Source organism: Ursus arctos, unplaced genomic scaffold, assembly GCF_023065955.2.
Source record: "Ursus arctos isolate Adak ecotype North America unplaced genomic scaffold, UrsArc2.0 scaffold_16, whole genome shotgun sequence".
Classification (NCBI taxonomy): Eukaryota; Metazoa; Chordata; class Mammalia; order Carnivora; family Ursidae; genus Ursus; species Ursus arctos.
Genome location: NW_026622830.1, coordinates 56355177 through 56377250, shown reverse-complemented (window position 1 = coordinate 56377250; position 22074 = coordinate 56355177). Strand labels below are relative to the sequence as shown.

Sequence of the window (22074 nt, the reverse complement as noted above, 5' to 3'; positions counted from 1 at the left end):
GCTTTGCAAACTGCTTCCATTTGTCCAGGTAGTGATCTCCAGTTCCACCGAGGCCAGTGATGCCCGCACGACTGTGTCTCTTGATCACTTACCACTCCCAGGCCTTGCAGGAGATTTCCTGCTAAGTACTGCACGCATTTGGTTCATGGGTCCTTCCTTTGGTGCCTCTCTCAGGTAGACAGAATGACCCTTAGGTATACCTTAGTAGCCCATTCGTTCATTTGTGTACAATTGAAGCGTTGTCTTGTCTTGAATATGTTAACTGTGCCTATTAATTAATTTGAGTAGAATAGTGTTTCTTTCGTATTTTTAATGAGCCTTTGCGCAGTGGAATTTTCTATGGATATTATTTACAGTGTAGAACAGAATGGTGGTTAAGAGGATGGGTGTTGGATAGGTCTTGCTTTGAACCTCAGATTCGATTCTTATTCCCTGCATGTTGACCAGGTTCCTTAAGCTCTAAATCTGTTTTCTTATCTGTTAAGTGGAGATTATCATAACTCTTTGACAAATGTGACAGAACATAGTTCTTAGTACATGGCTAGTTAGAGAAGAATCAGCCTGAGGTTCAGCAAATACAGTTCCCAGTGATGTAGTTATTTCTGTTGTGGGGATTTAAAAGCTAATCTTATTCCCTGATGAGTTTGACCAGCGTATCTAAGAAGTGCAAGCAGTTGGTATTCACCGTGTACTCTGCATGTAGAACGGGCGATTTATTGTTGTTGTTGTTGTTCCTAATACCGGTTTTTCAGCAATTAGTAATATTGCCTCTTCATTTCCCTAATGTATTCACATCATCAGTAGCTTACTACCGGTTGGACCGCAGACCCTGTACCATGCGCTGGCACACAGATGAATGGGATGCAGTGACCTATGACCTATGAGCTGCTCCACTGTCTAGTATTAGAATGTGTTTGACTAGAAAATTATTTTGAAGCGTAAAGAAGCTTTTGTTTGCCCAGATAACTTTAATAATCATGTTTGCATTCTTTATACATTTTTGGTTTTTCAGAAAGTTTCTTCTGACCTGTGTTCTTCAGAGTACAGGTTACTACGGCTTGCCTGAGTGCAGAAACCTTTGGTGCACTGAGCTTAGAGGAAGGGACACCTGTGTGAAGTGGTTATATATTTTGGACATTAGAGACCTTCACAGATAATTTAAATGGTTAGAATGTTGTGCATTGAGAAACAGTGGTTTGGGGCTTTATTTGGCAGTTAGCATCAAGCGGACCATTTCCTGCCAGGGGCTCAGCCTGCGTGGTTAATTCAAGCCAGAGATCTTCTAATATGGCAGTGTGTCATGTTGACTGTTACTCAGCTTCAGAAAGAATCTTTCTGTCATGTTTGCTTTGGAAAGCCCAAATCATGTCCATTGTTTTAGCAGTAATAATATCTGGGTAACTTGGGAAGCCAGAATAGCATCATGATTCTAAGGTAAGCTGGTGTTTGAATGCCTGATCTCTCTCTCCCTTGTCTGCTGTGTGACCTTGGAAAATGTCTTAAGTTTTTTTGGACTTTGTTTTCTCACATGCAAAATGGAACAAGAGTAGTAATCAGTTAGGGCTGTGAGGATTCCAGAGCTGGTGCTTGTAAAGCACTTGGGAGAGATTGCTATGACACCACACCCTCCGCAGATGGCAGGTTGTCACTGTTGTCCGGGTGAGTGAGAGGTGGGTGTCAGGGACTGTCCAGGTTGGACTGTGCACTGAAACGAGACCATTAGAAGCAAAGTGATCGTGTGGAGTATGTTACCTGTTCAGGAAGCATAGATTCAGAGTGTGTTGTGACTGGTGGGAAATTCTCATTTGCATGTTAGGGGGAAGAGAGTTCAGAGTAGCCTGAGGACCCCGTGTACGTATAAATGTCCCCACTTACGCCAGAAACGTAGAGATTGTCCATCTTACAAATACCTTCAAGGAGCTGGCAATTTATTTCATTGTATAATGAGCCAAGTTTAATTTTTCTTTGGAGCAAAAGAATTTAAGCATTTTAATTATAGGATTGGGGAAATACCTAGTTTTCTGCCCTAGTTGAACTAGTTCAAATTGTTATGCTTGTATTTTAGTAGTTCCATGCTGGACGTGGCCCTAAGCTGCCCGCAGTTCCAATGGCAGACATCCAGCAGGTCCAGTGTTGATAAATGCGGTGTTGCTATCTGCTTGAATTCTCCTTAAAATAGAAACTAAAGTGAGGAGCAATTATAAGGCCCTCAAAGCCAGTGTATACGCTCATTTATTCATCATTAGTTCATTCACGCATCAAGTGTATGTGTTCTGATCGTGTGTTTTAGGTGTTCGGTCCAGTGCGCGCTGTTGGTTATAGAGTGGCGAACAGAAACCAGACGTGGGGAGTAACTGGGCTGTCTTGTGTTTGCGGTTAGTAAGGAGAATAAAGCCAGTTCCAGCGGACTCGCAAGATTTCCCTGAATGACATTTTCAGGTTTATACTCCTAACAGACAAGAGGCAATAAACAAACAAACAAACAACGACAGTAGAAAAAGAGGGCTTTTAAAGAGCAAATGGTACTCACCTGCTGCAGGCACTGGGGCTTTTTGACCTTCACTTTGGTTTTATTTAATAGTGCTTTAAATATTTGTCTGGGATGGCGGTGCTGAGGCTGCGGAACTTAGGCTGTCGTTGTCCCCAGAATCTTGCTGCTTGGGTGGAGGAAGACACTGACAGGCCAGATTTAACATCCGCTCTAGTTTGTTGCACGGGAAGCTCCACCACCGGAGAGTCCTGCGTCTCTCTCGTCTATTGCCTTGTGTCCTGGGGCCGTGCATGGCATTTGTCAGCGACTCCACAGATACTGGTGTCATGTGAAGGCGTGCTGAGGGGGACAGGAGAGAGGTGTCTCACCTGGGGGAAGGGCACGGCTCCCACCGCACATGCGTCCAGGTCATCCCGGGGAAGAAGGTCCAGGTGGAGGAGGTGTCGAGGAGGGCACAGGTTGTTCTGTACACCGAAAATGGCTTAATGTTGCTGCTTTGTAGGATTCACGGGAGATAGCATGACAGTCAGACTGGGCTTGATCATTCAGGGACCGACAGGTCATATCAAGGAGTTGGGATTTCCTCTTCTTCAAAAGGAGTAATTCTAAAGTACTAGAAACCAGGTGTCCTGATACCCAAGCCGGCACTCTTTTCATATTACACAATGCGTACAATGTCAACCAAGTGTCATCAGGTCTTGGGTTCCATATCCATTAGTGATAGCCGGACTATTAAAGTTCTGTAAGCCCCTGGTGAACTTTTCATCTTTTGGGGAGAGTGAGGATATAGGAGAAATATTTGTTTTCTCAGGTGTGAAAAAAAGTTGAAACTCTTTAAATTTAAAGGCAAGCAAGGTCCATATGTCTTTGAATTCTAGTTCTCCGGAAGGATAGCAGGTATATGTAGTAGATACTCAGTACCCTAATAAATGCAAAAAAATACAAAAACCCTTTACTTTTGTGTATACTCTTGTAGCAGGCGTTGTACTGGACTCTGCAGGGTGATAACTGGATGAGAAATGATCCTCTCCAAAAGGTCTTTGCAGCCGAGGGAGGGAGACAGAGAAGTCAGTCAGTGATGATGGTACAGTGGGTAAGTCCTGTGATAGAGGTGCGCCCAGGGCATTATGACGGGTACTTATCTTTCTTCAGTCCCCCACTTTTTTTTCTTTTTTAAAGATTTTATTTATTTATTCGACAGAGATAGAGACAGCCAGCGAGAGAGGGAACACAAGCAGGGGGAGTGGGAGAGGAAGAAGCAGGCTCCCAGCGGAGGAGCCTGATGTGGGGCTCGATCCCATAACGCCGGGATCACGCCCTGAGCTGAAGGCAGACACTTAACCACTGTGCCACCCAGGTGCCCCATCAGTCCCCCACATTCTTAACCCTTTTTATACCTATTGTAATTTACCCCCTACCCCAGACCTATTTTCCCCATACCATCCAGTAGCCTCTTAGTAATTTTTCTTCATGGTCATACAGACTCATCTCTTCTTCACATTTGATTTCTGGGAGACAGTTTCCTGGAGATCTCTGTTCTGTTCTTTTCCGAGCTGCTTGCTCCTTCGGTCTTTTATTGTGTTGTCCCTGGATGTTCCTTTGTTCTCATCGTTTGGCTTTTGTCCAGAGTTGGATTTTATGTTTGTGGCAACTCTTGTCTTTGTCTTTCTTCACTGACTTCTTCCTTTTGGTGGCGTTAATTACTTTAAAAAGATAGTACAGTGTTTTTGGACAAGTTGAAGACAGCCTTCAGCATTCCCTCCTCTTGAGCAACACTGCTCCGGCTTGGACTTGTTTCCCTCTCTCCTGGTGCACAGCCACCATTCTGGAATCTCCCTTCATCGTCGTCCTGGGGATTCCCTTATCCCTTCTAATGGAAGCTCACTCCTTGCTCATTTTTTGTTGATGCTCGTGTTTTGGTGGAAGACTTTCTCCAGGGGCTTTCTGACATAGGATGCTTAGGAGGCAAACCTTTTGGGACCATGCATGATTGAAACTTGATTGATGGTTTCGCTGGGTACAGAGTTCTGTATTGGAATTCATTTTTGTTCATAAATTCAAAGATTGCTCCATTGCCTTCTTGTTTTCATGTTACTGTTTTAGAATTCAGAAGCTATTCTCATTTTCCTTCGTATGTAACTTTTCCCCCCTCCCATCTTTAGAAGCTTGTAGGAGTTTTACAATTTGTCCAAGTCTTTTGAAATATCGTGATGGTGTACCTTGTGTGGTCGGTTTTCATCCACTGTGCTGCATATTCAGCGGGTCCCTTCATTCTGGTACCTGGGAGTTTTCAGTTCTGGGAATACTCTTTGGCATTACTGTGCTGAGGTTTTCTCCCTTGCTTTTCCTTATTTTGTTTTTCTGGAAGTCTTATTATCCAGAACTTGGCTGTCCTGGGCAAAGGTTGTAATTATCTTAATACCTTTTTCTTCTTCTTCTTCTTCCTTCCTTTGCTCCTCCTTTTCTGCCTTTTTTTTGGGGGGGGTCTTTTTATTCTCTATTCAGGGAGATGACTTCAGTTTGACTTAACCTTTTCTTTAGTTTATTATTTCTGATTTCAGAAAGGTTCTTTAGATTTCCAAGGGCTCTTTTTCTATTTTTCTAGAAGAACATCCTGTTTTTCTTTCTTGATTGCAGTGTTGTCTTACCTCTATATTATTGATAGTTTGTATAGTCTCTGTTTCTTTTAGGTTGTTTCCTTCCTTCTCCTGTCTGACGTGGTGGGGCCCTTTGACTTTTACATCAGGGTATTCTGGGTGGGCCATGTGTTGGGGGTCCCCAGGGTTAGTATCTTTAGATCTGTCTTTTGGAGCTGATCAGATTCCCCAGAAATATTCTCCAGTCTCTTTCCGGCACAATTCTGACTTCAGAATCTGGAAGCCAGCGGTGTGCGTGTGTGGTCTGTTGTAGGAGAGCTGGAGAATTCACTGTTCACTGTATATACGGTCATTAAGTCCAGCTCTGTTCAGTGCAGCTGGGCAGGGTGACTTCAGTCCATAGACGCCTCTACTTTTCCGGGGAATGCCCCCTCCCATCTTCTTTCAGAGTGAGGGGGCATCACGTTGTGCCTGGCTTGAGGTTGAGGTTCTGGTTTCAGCTTCCATGGCCTTCCCCGGCTCCTCTGTATTTGGGGCTATGCCTTTTTTACCCCCGTTCTGTCTACACTGCTGCTGCCACTTCTGGTCTTCTAGGACACTGCTGTGCAAGTGGAAGTGGTTCCCGTGTGTTCCACTGCTGAATTAGGACCTGGCTTTCTTGGGCCTGCTGCCTCCTTTACTCTACTTCAGTCTGTTATAGTTTCTGTCTCCTCCAGGTTTCTTCTTTTTACTTTTTTGTTTGGGTCTCAATCTTCCATGTTAGAAGATTTCCTCAGTACTTCAAAAATCTTGGCTTTTTTCTCCTTTCAGTTCTCCCTGTGCTGTTTCAAACATTTTTTAAAAAGATTTTATTTATTTACTTATTTGAGGGAGTGAGTGTTTGCACAGGAGAGAGAGCAGAGAGCACAAACGGGGAGGGGCAGAGGGAGAGGGAGTAGCAGACTCCCTGTTGAGCAGGGAGCCTGACCTGGGGCTCCATCCCTGGACCCTGGGATCATGACCTGAGCTGAAGGCAGATGCTTAACAGACTGAGCCACCCAGGCGCCCCTGTTTAGAACATTTTTAAAAAATATCTCTTTAGTATAGTTTTGATGGAAGGCAGTGGAACAGATGTCTATACTCTGTCATTGTATCATGCACTTATTAGCCAACCACACCCTGTTAATTTATGATTTTTGATATGTTTGAATAGTTTCCAGTTGCTTGACATGTATTTCTTTTCTTTTTTTTTTTTTTTTAAGATTTTATTTATTTATTTGACAGAGAGAGATACCAGTGAGAGAGGAGACACAGGCAGGGGGAGTGGGAGAGGAAGAAGCAGGCTCCCAGCGTAGGAGCCTGATGTGGGGCTCGATCCCAGGACTCTGGGATCACGCCCTGAGCCGAAGGCACACGCTTAACGACTGAGCCACCCAGGCACTCCTTCCTGTGTGTTTCTTAAGTAGAAATAGGTTTGAAGACAGGGACATGGTGCCCTCTTCTCACCCCTCATCCCAGGCGTTGCCCAGTAGGCTTGTGTGGGAGGTGATGGAACTGGCTGAGGGGTGAGTTCAGTAGAGCTTCAAGAAGTGAAAGGAAGGGGGTTTTAATGCGCATGTTGTCTCTCCTTGTCAGGTTCTCTGAGGACTATGGAAAGAGGAAAGAGAAACCGGGAGCATTTCCTTTAAACCCACGTTTGATTTCTTCACAGAGGTATCGTGGCCTTCAGAACTGTGAGTATAATTCTCTTGCTACATTTGTGTTTTGGTTTTTCCTTTTGTTTTGATTTTTCTTTCATCTGTCTTAAGGTTTCTTTGACATATACTAGAAACAAATAAAAGCTAGTTGATTTTGCAGAGTAGGTGAGGGAAGAAGTATCAGTTGTTTAGTGCCTTTTATGTGTGGAGAGAGGCAGGCAGGATGACAGTCCTGTCCCTGATAGTTGTGACAGTAGCAGCATGTGCCCTAGAAGAGTGGCCCAACAGGGTCAGCACTGGGCCATCCAGCTCCTAGGTGAGTCTCTGGCAGTAATCCCCTGAATGAGGCTACACTTTGCCCGTTTCACATTTGCATAACTGAAACAGAGGTTAAAGGTTACTAAGTTAGTAAAAAGCAAAGCTGGGATTCAGACTCAGTCTGGCTTTGGAGCCTGTGCTTTTTACTCGTGTTTTATTCTTATGGGCTCTGGATTCAGATGTTGGCTTGGCTGCTTACTTACTAACTCTTCTCTAACTACCGAAACCTAGCTTTCTCTCCATGCGAACTCTTCATTGACTACTTTTTTTTTTTTTTTAAGATCTTATTTATTTATTTGACAGAGATAGAGACAGCCAGGGAGAGAGGGAACACAAGCAGGGGGACTGGGAGAGGAAGAAGCAGGCTCATAGCGGAGGAGCCTGACGTGGGGCTCGATCCCATAACGCCGGGATCACGCCCTGAGCCGAAGGCAGACGCTTAACCGCTGTGCCACCCAGGCGCCCCTCTTCACTGACTACTTAAACCTAGCTCTTTCCTCTGACAAAGGGTGCTGGTGATGGGACCGCTCTCCCAGGGTTGTGGTGAAGATGCCATAAGAAATGTGAAATGTGCTCAGCATTCACAAATGTTAGCAATTGCTATTCGGTGGCAGTTCCCCCACTTTAATGAGAGGAAAACTAAGCTCCAGAGATTGGGTTATTTGTGATTTGTTAATTTGTAACCTTGGCACTTGTGCTGCACTCCACAGTTGGGAGGTTATAGAATTGAGATTCTATTCCAGTTTGTCTTATTTCCAAAGACTGCTCTTTCTGGTAGGCCTAGTGGTAAATCGAGGACAGATCGTTGATAGAAGATTCATCAATCTGTCTTGTGGTATTAGCATTGGTAAGATTTTAGCAATACATTGCTTTGGTGTAAAAGCCCCATAAACTTAGACTTCATGGATTCAGAATTCAGAATCATTATAATTACATTGAATTTGACTTTGGCAAGTGTGTTTGTCTTAGATGTCCAAGGGGCAGGACCCTGGATTGTTTTTCCATTTCCTTCTGGGGGTCAGTTCACTTTCCTCCTTTGTTCTCCTTTCTCCCCCAAACCCACTTTTGTTTCTGCCAGGATTAGGTATTAGGGAAGGGAAGGGAAATTGTGTCACGAAGTTTCAGTTTCCAAGTAAGGCCTGGAAGTCTTGCTCCTTTTTTCTGATTCCTTCTACCCTTTCTTGGCTATGAGAGGCACCTGTTCTGTGTGCTGTGCCAGGTGTGACTCTGCTGTCTTTTGGAGAAGGCCATGCCCAGCTGTTTACATCCCTTGTCTCCTCCCCACCCTCCCTGCACATTTCAATGTTTCTTCCTGTAACAGTGGGCTATATTTATTGGGTACAAGTCTGTTTCTGCATCTTTAAGAGCAAAGATTTTGTTATTTCGTTTCTGCATGTTTTCTGCTTGACCCATGGGTAGTTTTCACTAAATGCTGGATGAAGTAGTGTTTAATGCTTGCCACAAAATCAGTTCTCTTTTCTTAGTGGATCCAAACAAGAGGGAGAATATCAAGTATAACTTTTCATCAGCATTAGCTATTAAAAATCGTTCGTCATGGTAGAGCCCAAGACAGTTTCATATTTAGCAGAAGTTACACAAAATTTTTCTTCTTAATGGGATGTGCAGTGGAACGAAGGCCTGACAGGGAACTGAGAGCCCGTTCTTGGCTCACTGGAACTTTGAACACCGAGATATAATCTGCTGCTTCTAGTTTGGCCCTCCCCTCCCCTCCCCCCCGTTTGAAAATATGTAAACCCAGGAAAAATACCTTATAACCAGTGTTTCTATAATTGTTTCCCCCAATTCTGGACAACTGGTGAGGCCACACGAGTAAGCCTGGCTTTGTACAGCATCGACTTAATGGTGTTCCTCTGAGATCCGGGGCCCTTGATGTACCTGAGTGCCCTGGTCCACTTGAGCCCCTGCAGGATGGATCAGGTTCTTGGTTCTTGATTTGTTTTGGGGTGTTGCATTCTTAAGGCAGAACTTGGGATGGAGGTGTTTTACAATCAGAATTCTAGGAAAGCAAAGCAAAGTTTTGGAGGAGTTGAATTGCTGAAATATGTATGGAGATTATTTTCAGGGTTAATGGGGTGTGGGGAGGCAGTAGACAGAAAAGAAGGTTGCCCGGAGACCCATCTGAAACCCCCCATTTGGTGAATAAAGATAGGTTATTTAGCGTCAGGGCAGCTGAGAACAATCGACATAGATTGAACTGTGAGGTTCTGGGGCTGTTTGTCCAAACAAAGAGTCGCTAGGGTAAGGCGGTGCTGGCTGTCGGCTCCGGAGGCCAGCTGTCCCTCCCTCAGTGTTGAGCCCTGAGATTCGGCTGAGGTTTGAAAGGCTAGTGTGTTGGGAATAGACACTGGTGGTGGGGGTTGGAGGGTGGGGGAGAGTAGAGGACAACCAGGAGATTGTCGGCACGCTGTTCAGGGAACCAGGTGAGCGGCAGCGGAGGCTGGGATTGGAGCAGGAAAACTGGAGGTGGTGAGAAGCAGTTGGGCCTTGGATGTATTTCAAAGGTAGAACCAGTAGGATTTGCTGACAGATTGGATAAGGCATGTGAGGACAAAGGGGAGGAGTTGAGTTGACTAGAAGGCTCTTGGCCTGGGCAACTAGATGGGGGGAAGGCTGTGGGTGGAACTTGGTTTAGAGGGGCAGATGGGGAGCTCACTGTAGGCGTTTTAAGTTTGTGATTCTGTTAGGGATCCAAGTAGAGATGTCATGTAGGCAGTTGTAAATAGGCATTTGGTGGTTGGAAGAGAAGTCTGAGCTGGAAGTGGCCATGAAAACGCAGTGACGGTCTGTGGTCACCGAGGGAGTGAGCACAGAGAAGACAAGCAAGCCTGAGCCTCGGATCACTCTGCCATCGAGTGCTCAAGGACGAGCATGAGCAGTGTTTGGCACAGAGCAGGTGTGAAGAAGACCACAAGCACTGGCACCATGGGAAGAAGGGAAGAAGTGTCCAGGAGGAGGATGTGATCAACTCTCTGAAGTGTCAGGAAAGGTCATGATGAGGACTGAGGTTTGGCCTTTGGGTTTGGCGACTTGGAGGACACTCTGGCAAGTGCTCGGCGCAGTGTGGGGGCGTGGTCAGAATGAAAGCCCGCCTGGACGGTGGTGTGAAGGGGGAGAGGGTAGTGAGACAGATTGCATCTGGGTGACTTAGGTCCAGGGTGTACGGTCATCCTCACACTTACTCACCATCTGGGTGCTGAGCAACGCAGCCGGGTCCCTGAGGTCCGTGGTGGTGTTTTCATGTCCCGGGCGGGGAAAGGTCAGGTTCAGAGCTTACAGTAGCTTTCTCAAGAGTACGGAGCCGGCAGGCTGACGCCAGGTCTCAGGCCATGCACGCTGTCCTCAGCTGCCCTGCGTCCTGAGGGTGGAGAGACACTGTTGAAGGGGGAAAGGGGTAGCGTGGTTGAAAAGTTGTAGGAAAACGCTTATGTCCTGCTGGAAGTGCTTCTGTTAGAGATTCTGTTTCTTTTTCTTACTTAGAAATTTCACTTCTATCAGAGGGTGGTACGTGCATGTGTTCAAAAGTAAAACAGTGTTGAATGGTTCATGCAGAACCCAGCGGGCTCCTGTCCTGCCTCCACCATCCGCCTCCCAGAGCTGCCTGGAACCCTGCTTATCTGTTTCTTGTAGCATTTCTGTCCACGGTTCCCAGCAATATCTATGTAGAGGCAGGGCCATCGATGCGTCACTTTTAGACAAAGTTACATTTTGAACTCCCATCTTCCCCCACATAGTTGTAGCACAATTTTTGTTTAGAGCCATAATTTGTTGAATTGTTTTGACTTTGTTAATGTTGCTCACTATTGAGCTGGTGAATGTAGCATGATTATATTCCCTTTTAGTTCAACTTTTTGTTTTCCTGTTTTCTTGAGCTTAACAGTTGCCACTTTTTTTTTTTTTTCTGTTTGCTTGATATTCTTAAGAGTTCTCACTCTCCCTGACAGTAGGGCCTCTTAATAAAATTTGCCATCTGCTCATGTGTATTCCTTCTGTCTTCACCCCCAGGGACATCTGTTTTCTTGCATGCTGGACAGGTTACTCTCCCATGGTAGCAGGGTTGAGGTGCGTAGGGCAGATCCTGCAGGAGCAGGCGAGACCGGGTAGAGAATCCTGATGGGGAAGACAGTGATGGGGAGCTCAGAGGGAGGGGGACGGTGTCCTCCTGAGGGAGCAGGTCCGGGCATGGTGAGTGGGGCTCGCGGTAGTTGGGGAAAGGCATTCTGGGTGGAGATAGTGAGAAAAAGCAGAGCGGGACGAGATCGGTTACTTTTTGTTAACCTACAAAGCCTGTATTGTGGCGTCTCGCTAGGTGGTACATGTTAACTTAGTTACTGACTCTTCCTTTAAGACCTTTAAATAGATTTCCATGGAAAATGTGACATTCAGATCGTTAAACATCTGTCATAAATTTTTTATTTTTTGAAAGATTTTATTTTTTAAGTAATCTGTACACCCAGTGTGGGGCTCAAACTTACAACCCCGAGGTCAAGAGTCGTACACTCTACTGACTGAGCCAGCCAGGGTCCCCCGTCATAAATTTTAATATTTTCTTAAAACCTGAGCAAAGAATATATCATGACACTTAAATCCAAGAGATCATCTTAAACTGTTGATTCCATGTATTTGTTCATGGAAACATCTTTATGGACTATCCCGTCACTGAGGCGGCCCAGCCAGTCATCGTGCAGGAGTGCCTTTGTAGATTGGTGGTTGAGTCTCTTCCTATAGCAGCACACACCGCATTCTAGCTCTCTCAACAGATGGGCCTCGGTTGGGCTCCCAGGGCCTGATCGCTTCCCTGGGAATTAATCTCCGTGGGCCTCTGCCACTCCTCTGGGATTGTGGCCATCCGGTCTGACAGCTTAAGTTGCTAATTGACTTGTGGGGAAGACAGATTAAAAATACATCTATATGTGAGCGTGTGAATTTATTTTATAATTGTATTTATGTAAATAATCTGGACATCTATACGTTTACAGTAAAAGGTGTTAAATGCTTTCCAGAAGAGTGATGAGGTTTTATGAGTGCCCAGCATGAGGCAACAGCTCGTGGTGCCTGGCACTCAGTAGCCCCTCAGTGAGAATGAATGCTGAGCTCCAGTCTGTCCCCCGCTTGCCCTGATGCCAGCGATGTTGTGAGACACTGCCTCCTCTGCACGGGCCTCGCCCTCAGCTCGGCTCTGATGGGCTCCAGCCTCAGCACTGCCGGCTGGTGCCTCTTCATGCCACCCCCCCCCCCCCCGTTATGCTTTTGTTTCTCCTGCTTTTCTGCTTGGAACATTCATTCTTTTTAAAGGGGAAACTTTGAGGGTTCTGCCCTAGGGCATGGCTGTGTGTGTGTGTGTGTGTGTGTGTGTGTGTGTCTGCCTGTCTCCCTCTCTCTCATTTGGACCACAGGGCTGGGCTTTGGCATCTTTGTGCATCAGCTCTGCACACACAGGCTTAGCTGGTAACTCATTCAACTTTCTTTATTTGCTTGTCTCACTTCCTTGGTTGTCAGTTCTCGTGGGCCAGGTTCTAACGTTACTGCTTTTTGAATCCATGTGGTCTGACATGTTATCAGCACTCAGTGATTGTTGAGTGAAAAAAATCCCGAATTGTTGAAATCTGGGGCATTTTTCTAAAGGAGGTGCTGTTTCATGCCGGTAGAGACGGTGGGGAGAGACTTCCATACTGTAGGAATTCTGGGGGCAAAGGCACTGGGAAATGAACTTGTGTGTGGAGTGTTTAGGCAAACATGGGCTTTCCTGCTGATTATAGTTGGAGGCTGCGTTAAGGTTCGTGGAGAGAGGTGAGTAGGGAAGGCTTGCTCCTCCGCCCACTGTCTCTAAGGGGTGAGGGCGGGGCTCTTGTAAGCCTTTACCCTGCCCCTAAAGATCTGTGCTCCCCAGGTGTGGTTCCAGCCTTTTTGTCTTATCCCTGTCCACCCACTTGACACTGTTCTCTCTTTTCCTGGGAGGCTCACCCACCATTTGGCTTTGCACACCTTGTCTACCTCTGTCCCCCGCTGCCTGGTCACCAGTGCCTTTCCCCTGTACCTGGGGACACCCTGGAAACCACCAAGCCATTCTAGCTTAGATTCCTAGTGTGTGCTCCTTTCCTTGTCAATCCGAATTGTTGGTAAGCGTCAGTGAAATGTGCTTGTGCCCCCAGCGTGTGGTAGGTGTACAGAAGAGGGGAGTTCGTGTTAAGTAGGCCTTTCTGGTGCTGCAAAGAGGCGGGCTGGGCTAGGGGACTGAACACATGGTGCAGGGTGGAGCACCGCAGTAGGGCAGTGCTTGGACAGAGACGGGAGCACAGCCTGGCCAGCGTGTTCTCCGTGAAGGGCTCACCTTTGCTTCTGAGGTCTTAACCGAGAGAGTACAGTGAGCCCCCTTTCAGCCCTAGTTTGGATATTATTAACATCAACTTCCTCATGCACAGAAATAATATGGTGGGTATTATAATTTGTCTCTCAGATTGTTTCACTTTCCTCATTGTGTTTGGAGAAGAAGCCGCTGGTTTCCCCGTGTTCTTTTCATGTGCAGTTTTAGAGCTTTTCGTTTCACGTAGGACCTTTCGTTTCACGTAGCGCGCGCCAGGAAATGTGTGCACCAGCTGATGCTTTATCGCAGGCTTCCGTCCGTCTGTCATGGCCCCCGCCCCCAGTCTCCTGGTTGAGCAGTAATTATATGAACCCGTAGAGTGTGTCGTCCCCCCGATCACCCTCCTCCCGGCACCACTGTCCCCATCTGTCCCGGCGCCCGCTCCTGCTCGCCCTTCTCACCAGCCGGCACACTCTGGGGTCTACTTGTTTGCACTGTTTGCTGTCCTGCAGTGAAATGCACCGCCCCCCACCAGGCAAGGAACTGCTCATTCCAGATTAATGCTGCACCCCCAGGGCCTCACACTGCTAGACTCCTGTAGTGAGCCGATGAGTAGATTGATGGATTTAGTCACCTTGTCTGCTTGCAGAGACAGAGGTTCAGATCACTAGAGGCAGATGAGAAGGGTCATGGAGGTTTTTGTGAAAATTAAAAAACTTTGTAGTGCCTGAATGGTTAGTGACACTGAGTTTTTAAAGCAATTTTCACAAATCTTTCCTTTCAAATTCATCTGTAATTGTTCAAACTATTAGGAATTTATTGTAAATTTAACAGTTTTCTGTATTTCATAACTTTATCTGTTTTCAGTTAAAGAGAAAAATCCATTTTGAAACAATTATCACTGAGTGGTTTTGTTTTGCCTTTGAGTAATATTTGTATTAATGGTAGTGTGATTGACTGTAGCTCCCAGAGCGGAGGTTTATATGCCCGTCTACATTATCTTCTTTACCTTCTTCAGATGATACACGTCGGCATTTCTATACCTTTCTTCCTGAAAAGTTGTAGAAAATGAGTCCTATTCTAAATGTTTTATAGGAGTTTGATGTTGAAAACCAAGCAGTGGTGGTAAGTTTTTCCTTTGAGCGTGAAGACCAGCGTGCCGTTGGCTTCTTTCCTGTGCTCTGACGCTCCGGAGTGTGTGTCCGTGTCGCCCTCTGCGCACAGTCTGCGGCGGAGTCTTTGGTCAGGGGGCGGTGCCTTGCCAGTGACAGCAGCTTCCGGAGCTGACAGACTTCGGGTTCCCTTCTGTTTCACCTGGGGCCCTGTCACATCTGTGCATCGATTTGGGCGAACTGGCCTGTGAACAATAGTGTGACTTCTGGTCAACCTGTCCAGGTAGCGAGGTCTGTGAGCTCCCTCAGTTGTGTGCGGTACGTCTCAGTTTGGGGGGCTTCGTGCTGTTCCAACGCCGTTGTAAGGGGCAGCGCTTGGCTTAAGTGTGGCAGTGGTTCACCTTGTTCGTTTATCTCGTGGCCTTAATATAAATTCACTTATTGGTTCTGGTGGTTTACTGGAGCAAGTAGAAAATCCAAAGAAATCTATGCTCGTGTAATCTGAAAATAACCTTTTCTCTCCAATCTTTATGTCTTTTATTTCTCTGTCTTGCTCTCTCGCCTTGACCAGCACCTTCATTACAGTGTTCTTGTCATGTGCTGGCCTCAGGGAGCAAGTTCTCAGTGTCGAGTAGGGTTTAGTCCTCGTTTTGTCTTTGTTTTGGTAGAGGTCCTCCGCTGAATGTAAAAATTTTCCTTTTAACTCCTGGTTTTCTGAGAGGTGTTGTGTTTTTGTTTTTGTTTTTAAATCGTGAGAGGGTGTTGCATTTTGTCAAGTGCTTTTTCGGTGTGTATTGAATTGCTTGTAGAAATTTTCTGTTTTATAAAATAATGGGTGAATTACGTTTCGATTGTTGAATCAGCCTTGCATTTCTGAGGTAAATCCCACTTGATCATGTTGTATTATCCTTTTATATATTGTTAGATCGATAGGCAATATTTTGTTTAGGAAATCTGTATCTATTTGCGTGGGGGTATCAATCTGTCATTTTTTTTCTTGTGACCTTTTTGTGGTGCTCTCATTTCAAGTACCGCCATTCTCATAGAACAAGCTGGGAGGTGTCCCCTTACGTTTCCGTTTGCATGACCAGTGTATGTAAAGTTAGGGACACTAATCTCTCGTGGCAGTACTGGGAGTCTTAGTCCCATTTGGTGGCGAGGTACTAGTCACAAAGGGCTGTAAAGCAGCAACAGGAATGTGTTATGTCTTGTGTAGTTGTATTCCAGGGATAGGGATGCACACACGCATGTATGTGTGTGCTCATGTAGAAAGCCGTGGAGCTCTGCGCTCGGGATTTGTGCATCTCACACGTTAGGCTCCAGTCCGGACTAGCAGAATTGGACCGTGTGTGCAGCCCCCACGCAGCGATGCAGCTCTGGAGGTCTGGCATTGTGCTCAGTTTGGAAAGGGAAGATCAGACGCATCAACACGGTATCTTAAGCCAGGTTCCTAAAGCCCAGGGAAAAGAGTATATATAAAATCTGAGATACGAGATTTTAAATGCTTAAAAATACCCTAATATTACACGTGTAATAAAGTGGTACAGCGTTAAAGGAATTTGTTAGAAAAAAATGCAGACAAAAACTTATAACAGAAAAGGAAACCGTTTCCTAGAACCAGGGAGCAAGGAGAAGAATTGAGGCTGAATGTTGAGGAAGGGGGCCGAGAGCTGCTGGGCAGAGATTCAGGGGATGAAGGGCGGCTCCTGCAGAGTCGGACTGGAGCGGGTGCCAGAGAGGCCCAGTGCTTCCTTCTGTGTGGCTCTGCTGCTGGGAACATCTGATGAGCTTCCGTCAGTGGCTGATGCCGCAGGTGGAAACATTTCAGACCGGAGCTGTGTTTACACCCCCATCGCTTATACTGTAATGTCTCTGTGCGGTGCTGTGAGAGGTGTCAGGATGTTGCCGGAAGAAAGAGCTCTGCAGCAGTCACTTCCACAGGGAGGGTTCCCCTGATTTTCGGACACCTTGCTTTTCAGACTGTAGGTGGTTTCAGTGACCTGCAGATTTTATTTGGATTGCAGCTTGAGACTTTTTCACACAGTCTTGTTTAATGTTATGTAATGAGTTTAGGGGACGTGAATATAAACTTTCCTTATATTTATGTTGGCCAGAAAAATGTTGTATTAAAAGATATACATAGTCTGTCTTATATTAAAAACAAACAAACAAAAACCAAGGAAAAAACTTAGGACCTTGTTAAGCAGGATGAGGCCGTATGTTGTATTTCCCCCAAGGTCTGTTTTGTTAACCGTTTTAAATTTTTTTAAGAGAAACAAAATACTGCCAGAATATCATGTACTAACTTTACTTTTCTACTGTGAAAATCTTACCTGTTGTAAAGTTGACAGAATCATTGAGAAGATAATATCAGACTGTCGGGTATTCTGTTTGTTTTAACTTTTATGTAAGATCATGATGGAATGGTGTACTGCTGGTATATTTTCAGTTTAGAAAAATGCATATTATCTTTTTATAGGGCAAGGTTTAGCGGAAAATTCTATGGAACACTTGTGCTTCATTTGGTCATTGGGTTTAATTACAGATTTCAAACATACCAGGTAGTATCATAGTGGGAATGATAGTCTGTTGTTTTCTTTTTTTGACAAGAATTCATCAAGCTTTGAAGTGTAGCAGGAAAGATGCTTTTTAGGGCTATGATGGGACTTTTGAAGTATTAATTAAATGGGGGGGGCCTTTTAGGCTTTCCATTTTGAAAACAATCTTAGCATTTCCCTTTCATCGGCCTAGAGAATTCAGGTTATCCCTCCTAAGCACTGCTGCCACGGATTGGTTGCTGAACATTGTCTCTAATATATCTTGGTAATAAGCACTCTACCTTCATTATCTCCTCTAGGATGGTGGGTGTTACTGCTTGTGCTCTGCAGACAAGGAGCCTCTAATAATTTAAGAGTCACTTGTTGGGAGTGGGGGAGGCAGGTATAGTCTTTAACATTAGTAACACGCACTGCTTCTCAGTCGGGATCTTGTCGGACGTCACGGCCTGTGGAACCGTCACTGAGACTTGTCTCTTCGGTAGAATTCACAGCCTTCTTCAGTTATAGGCTCAGGGACTAGATTGGGCTCATTCTTTTAAAGGTTTATTTGTGTGATTTAGGTGAAGTTTTAGGTGTCCTATAATCTCTAGGGTGTCTTGCCCATAGAAAGTAAATGGATGGCTCAAGGCAGAGATGCTTTAATAGTCTTGATAATCTAAGGGATGTGCCTGCCTAACCACTGAAAGTCGTCAAAGCCATAATAGTTGAAATGCTATTGTAGTACATTATTTTCCCCATCGTAGGTTGTTAACAGTTTTACTGTGGAAATTGCATTCTTTTTTTTTTTTAAGATTTTATTTATTTATTTGACAGAGATAGAGACAGCCAGCAAGAGAAGGAACACAAGCAGGGGGAGCGGGAGAGGAAGAAGCAGGCTCATAGCAGAGGAGCCTGATGTGGGGCTCGATCCCATAATGCCGGGATCACGCCCTGAGCCGAAGGCAGACGCTTAACTTAACTCTGTGCCACGCAGGCGCCCCTGGAAATTGCATTCTTGCACTCAGAATTGGGGATTAAGTGAAGTTATCCATGCTTTCTTTCTCTTTGGCTCCCAGAATCCTGTGAGGAGTCTTTTACCTGATCCTAGCAGGAGATGGAAACGTTCTTTTATAAGGAGACTGGTCCAAGAGAAAAGGCAGACTAACGTTCTGGGGCCTCTAGCCAAGCAGCTGATTCTCTGCTCAGTGCAGAGATCATCAGGTCGCCCGCATGTACAGGGCTCCTCGACAAGCAGGTGTTTAAAGACAGCCTCTGCAGCACAGCAAGAAGAAACAAGTGGGACAACACCAAACTAAAAATTTCTGTGCAGCAAAGGAAACCATCAACCAAAGGGCAAGAAAAGGGCAGCCTGAAGAATGGGAGAAAATATTTGTAAATCATATATCTAATAAAGGACTAATATTTAAAATATATAAGCAACTCATACAACTCGATACCAAAAAAAAAAGTGTTGAAAAAAATTGGCAGAGGATCTGAGTAGACATTTCTCCAAAGAGGACATCCGGATGGCCAACAGATACGTGAAAATATGCCCAGCATCATTCATCGTCAGGGAAATGCGAATCAAAACGACCGTGAGGTATCACCTCACACCTGTCAGAATGGCTGTGATCACGAAGACGAGAATAACAAGTGTTGCTGAGGATGTGGAGAGAAAGGAGCCCTCATGCACTGCTGGTGGGAATACAAACTGGTGCAGCCACTGTGGAGACAGTATGGAAGTTCCTCAAGAAATTAAAAGTAGAATTAACCATATGATCCAGCTGTTTCACTATGAGGTATTTATCCAAAGAAAGTGAAAATACTAATTTGAACAGATATATGTGTACTACAGGATTATTTCCAATAGCCAAGACATGGAAGCAACCCAAGTGTCCATTAATGAGTGAATAGGTGGAGAAGATTGTGTGTGCGTTCGTACACACACATATAAATACATACCGTGGAGTATTATTCCACCATTAAAATGAAATCTTGCCATTTGCAAGAACATGGGATGGATTGTGAGGACATTATGCTACATGAAATAAGACTAATCTTTCAGAGAAAGACAAATACCTTGTGATCTCAGTAACGAGTGGAACCAAAAAACCCAAAACAAACGAACAAATAAAACTAGATACAGAGAAAAGAACGGTGGTTGCTCAAGGGGGGCTTGGAGGGGTGGGCGAAATGGGTGAGGGGGTCAAGAGGTACAGAATTCCAGTTATCAATAAGTTGTGGGGCTATAACGTACAGCATGCTCCCTGTAGTTGATAATATTGTAGTGTATACCTGAAACATGCCGAGAGAGTAAATCTTAAAAACTCTCATCACAAGAAAAAAGTTCTTTTTTTGGGTGACTTTTTATGGTGACAAGTGGTAACTAGACTTGTTATGGTGATCATTTCATATTGTATACAAATGTCGAATCATTACATGTACACCTAATACTAATATGTTGTATGCCAATTATATTTCGATAAAAAAAATAAAGACAGCCTTTGCTTTCAAAATGTGAGGCCAAAACAGAGAGAGAAAACAGTTTTGAGTAACAAAGAGGAAACCACAAGCAGAAAGAAGCTAAAAGAAGATAAAAAATTTAAATGTCAGTAGAACTGCATCCATGAAAGACCAACAGAATCCTTTTTTTTTTCTTTTTAAGATTTATTTATTTATTTTTGGGGGGTTGGCAAAGGGAGAGGTGGAGAGAGTCCCAAGCAGACTCTGCTGCTGGGCGCAGAGCCTGACACAGGGCTCGCTCCGACAGCCCTGAGATCACGACCTGAGCCAAAACCAAGAGTCAGATGCTTTAACCAGCTGCGTCACCCAGGCACCCCTAGAATTCTTTCAAAAAGTGCATTCAAAGAAGAGGAAAATTGAAAGCATCAAAGTAGACATAAACTCAGTAAGAGCAGTGGGAAATAATGTGGAAGATATCTCTCAGAACATGTGTAGGAAAGAAAAATGAGGGAGAAAAGAAAGCAAGTAGGATGATGAGTTGAGAAGGTCCAACATCCAAATAATAAGAGTTGTAGAAAGAGACAAAAGGATTAAATCATCAAAGATCTGATACAAGGACATTTTCTGGAAGCAAAGGGTAAGGGTTTCCAGATTGCAGGTTCCTGGATACTGAAGCCCCGTGGCTACCCCTTGGGCCTCTCCTCCTCCGCCCTTCCCGTGGCAAGACAGCCTCCTTGCGGCCTTGCGGCACCTGTGCAGCTGTGACGTTCTAACTGTGGAAGGGGTGAGGTCTCTTCCTTTACAACTCTTCCTACTCTTGCCATTTTTTAGTAGTATTTATTACAGTTGTAATTAGTCACATGTGTGTATCTCCCTTGACTAGGCTGAGAGCTCTGCAGGGTAGGGTCATATATATATATCCACACATCTGTTCCAGTGCCTAGCCTAGTATTTGGTAAAGTAAGTATTTTCAACTTAACTAATCTAAGGGTGGTGTGGCACATTCATTTGCCCCTGGGGGACAGGCATGGCTGGATGACTACATGAAGCATTGTGGCCATGGAAAAGCGGGCAGTAGCAATACCATATCCAGCTGACCCTTGGCCCAGGACAGGGGTGTGTGGTAACAACATGATGGGCGAATACCTGTTGCCACTCCACTGTGTGTTGCCACGCAGGAGTGAGACCCGCCAGTGACAGTGTTTTCAAGAGAGGATGGGAATCCAGCAGCAGCAGGGCTTGGCAAGCAAGAGCCCAGTCTTGAGGTAGACTGCCTGGCTGTGAGGCTTATGTAGGAGGCATGTGGCCTTGGGCGGGTCACTTCTCTCTGTTCCCACATGTGGAAAGTGGGGAAAAAGAAGGTCTTTTGCTTTGTTTTGTTTTTAAGATTTTATTTATTTATTTTGTCAGAGAGAGAGAGAACCCAAGCAGGGGGAGGGACAGGCAGAGGGAGAAGCAGGCTCCTTGCCGATGTGGGACTTGATCCCAGAACCCTGGATCATGACCTGAGCCGAAGGCGGACACTTAACTTACTGAGCCACCCAGGCGCCCCCCAAAATAAGGTTATTATGAGGATTAAATTATTTCATTTTTAAGTTCTTAGAACAGTCTTGGCATGGTAATGTTGCATCAACAATTACCTACAGAAACCTCTGGAAGCCCTGAGTCTAGATGCAAACCTTCCTGTCTCAGGAGCAGTTTTTACCATGATGAGGTCCAGGTCAGTGTTTGTATAGTAGGGAAATTGCTCTTTTATTAGGCACAGCAGTTTAACTCCACATTGGGAGTCTTTGTCATTATGCTGTTTTGCTTTTGCAAAATGCTCGCCAAAGAAAGAACCTATGGAAATATTTTCCCAAAGGTAAATTTACGTCTCTTTCTTAGGAGTACAAAGACTCTGTTATAGCTGTGAAATTATAGGGTTTTTTTGGAAGACTTCAAAGAGCCCCAGTCAGAATATCAGATGCCTCCCCCTTCACCCCCCAGCCTGAGAGCAGATGGGGTCCACCAAGCCTTATTCCCTTTCCCAGAGTAAGCTTCCAGAAGTCCAGCTCCCTGCTCCCCACTCCTTGACTCCAGGCAGGAAGCATCTCCATTCGCATGAGTTCAGGCATGTGGGGCTGTATTGTTCCCAGTAACAAATACCAAACCGAAGTAACTCTTCTGTTTATTGCTCATCCTCATTTCTCTGACAGTTTCTGCCCCTCTTGTGTTCTATATCTCCATGGAATGGTATCACTTTTCCACTCAGTTACCTGAGCAAGAAAAATGGTTGCTGACTTTCCTTTAATTGTATGTGGGCAATCTAGTCACTCCCTGTCCTCTTGATTTTTTTATAGCTCTCAAATCTTTCCACTTCTTGGGCCATAGTTTGTGCTGTCAGGATTATAACAGAAGCTTTCAGATTGGTCTGTATGGGCTTAATTGCCCAGGTGCATATCCTAAGACCGTTCAGGCTCCCCACCTGCCTCTGGAGCTGGGCCTGTCTAGCTTCTCTGCTGTTTGAATTAAAGCCGTGTTGACCTTTGCATTGACTCCCTGGATCACTAACGTACACC

General features: G+C 45.2%; 1 protein-coding gene across 6 annotated transcripts in view; it reads left to right on the top strand.

Moving 5' to 3' along the window:
- LOC125281997 (focal adhesion kinase 1-like) overlaps nucleotides 1-22074 on the top strand; it is a 97158-nt gene that overhangs the window by 18536 nt on the left and 56548 nt on the right. For 4 of the 6 annotated variants that reach the window (XR_008959547.1, XR_008959548.1, XM_057312926.1 and 1 more), the window contains 2 exons: nucleotides 3468-3584; nucleotides 6703-6800. The gene's annotated coding sequence lies outside the window, so the exon portion shown is untranslated. Of the gene's footprint in view, nucleotides 1-3467; nucleotides 3585-6702; nucleotides 6801-22074 lie in introns of those variants that run through there. The other 2 variants (XM_057312924.1, XM_057312923.1) reach the window with 1 other exon arrangement.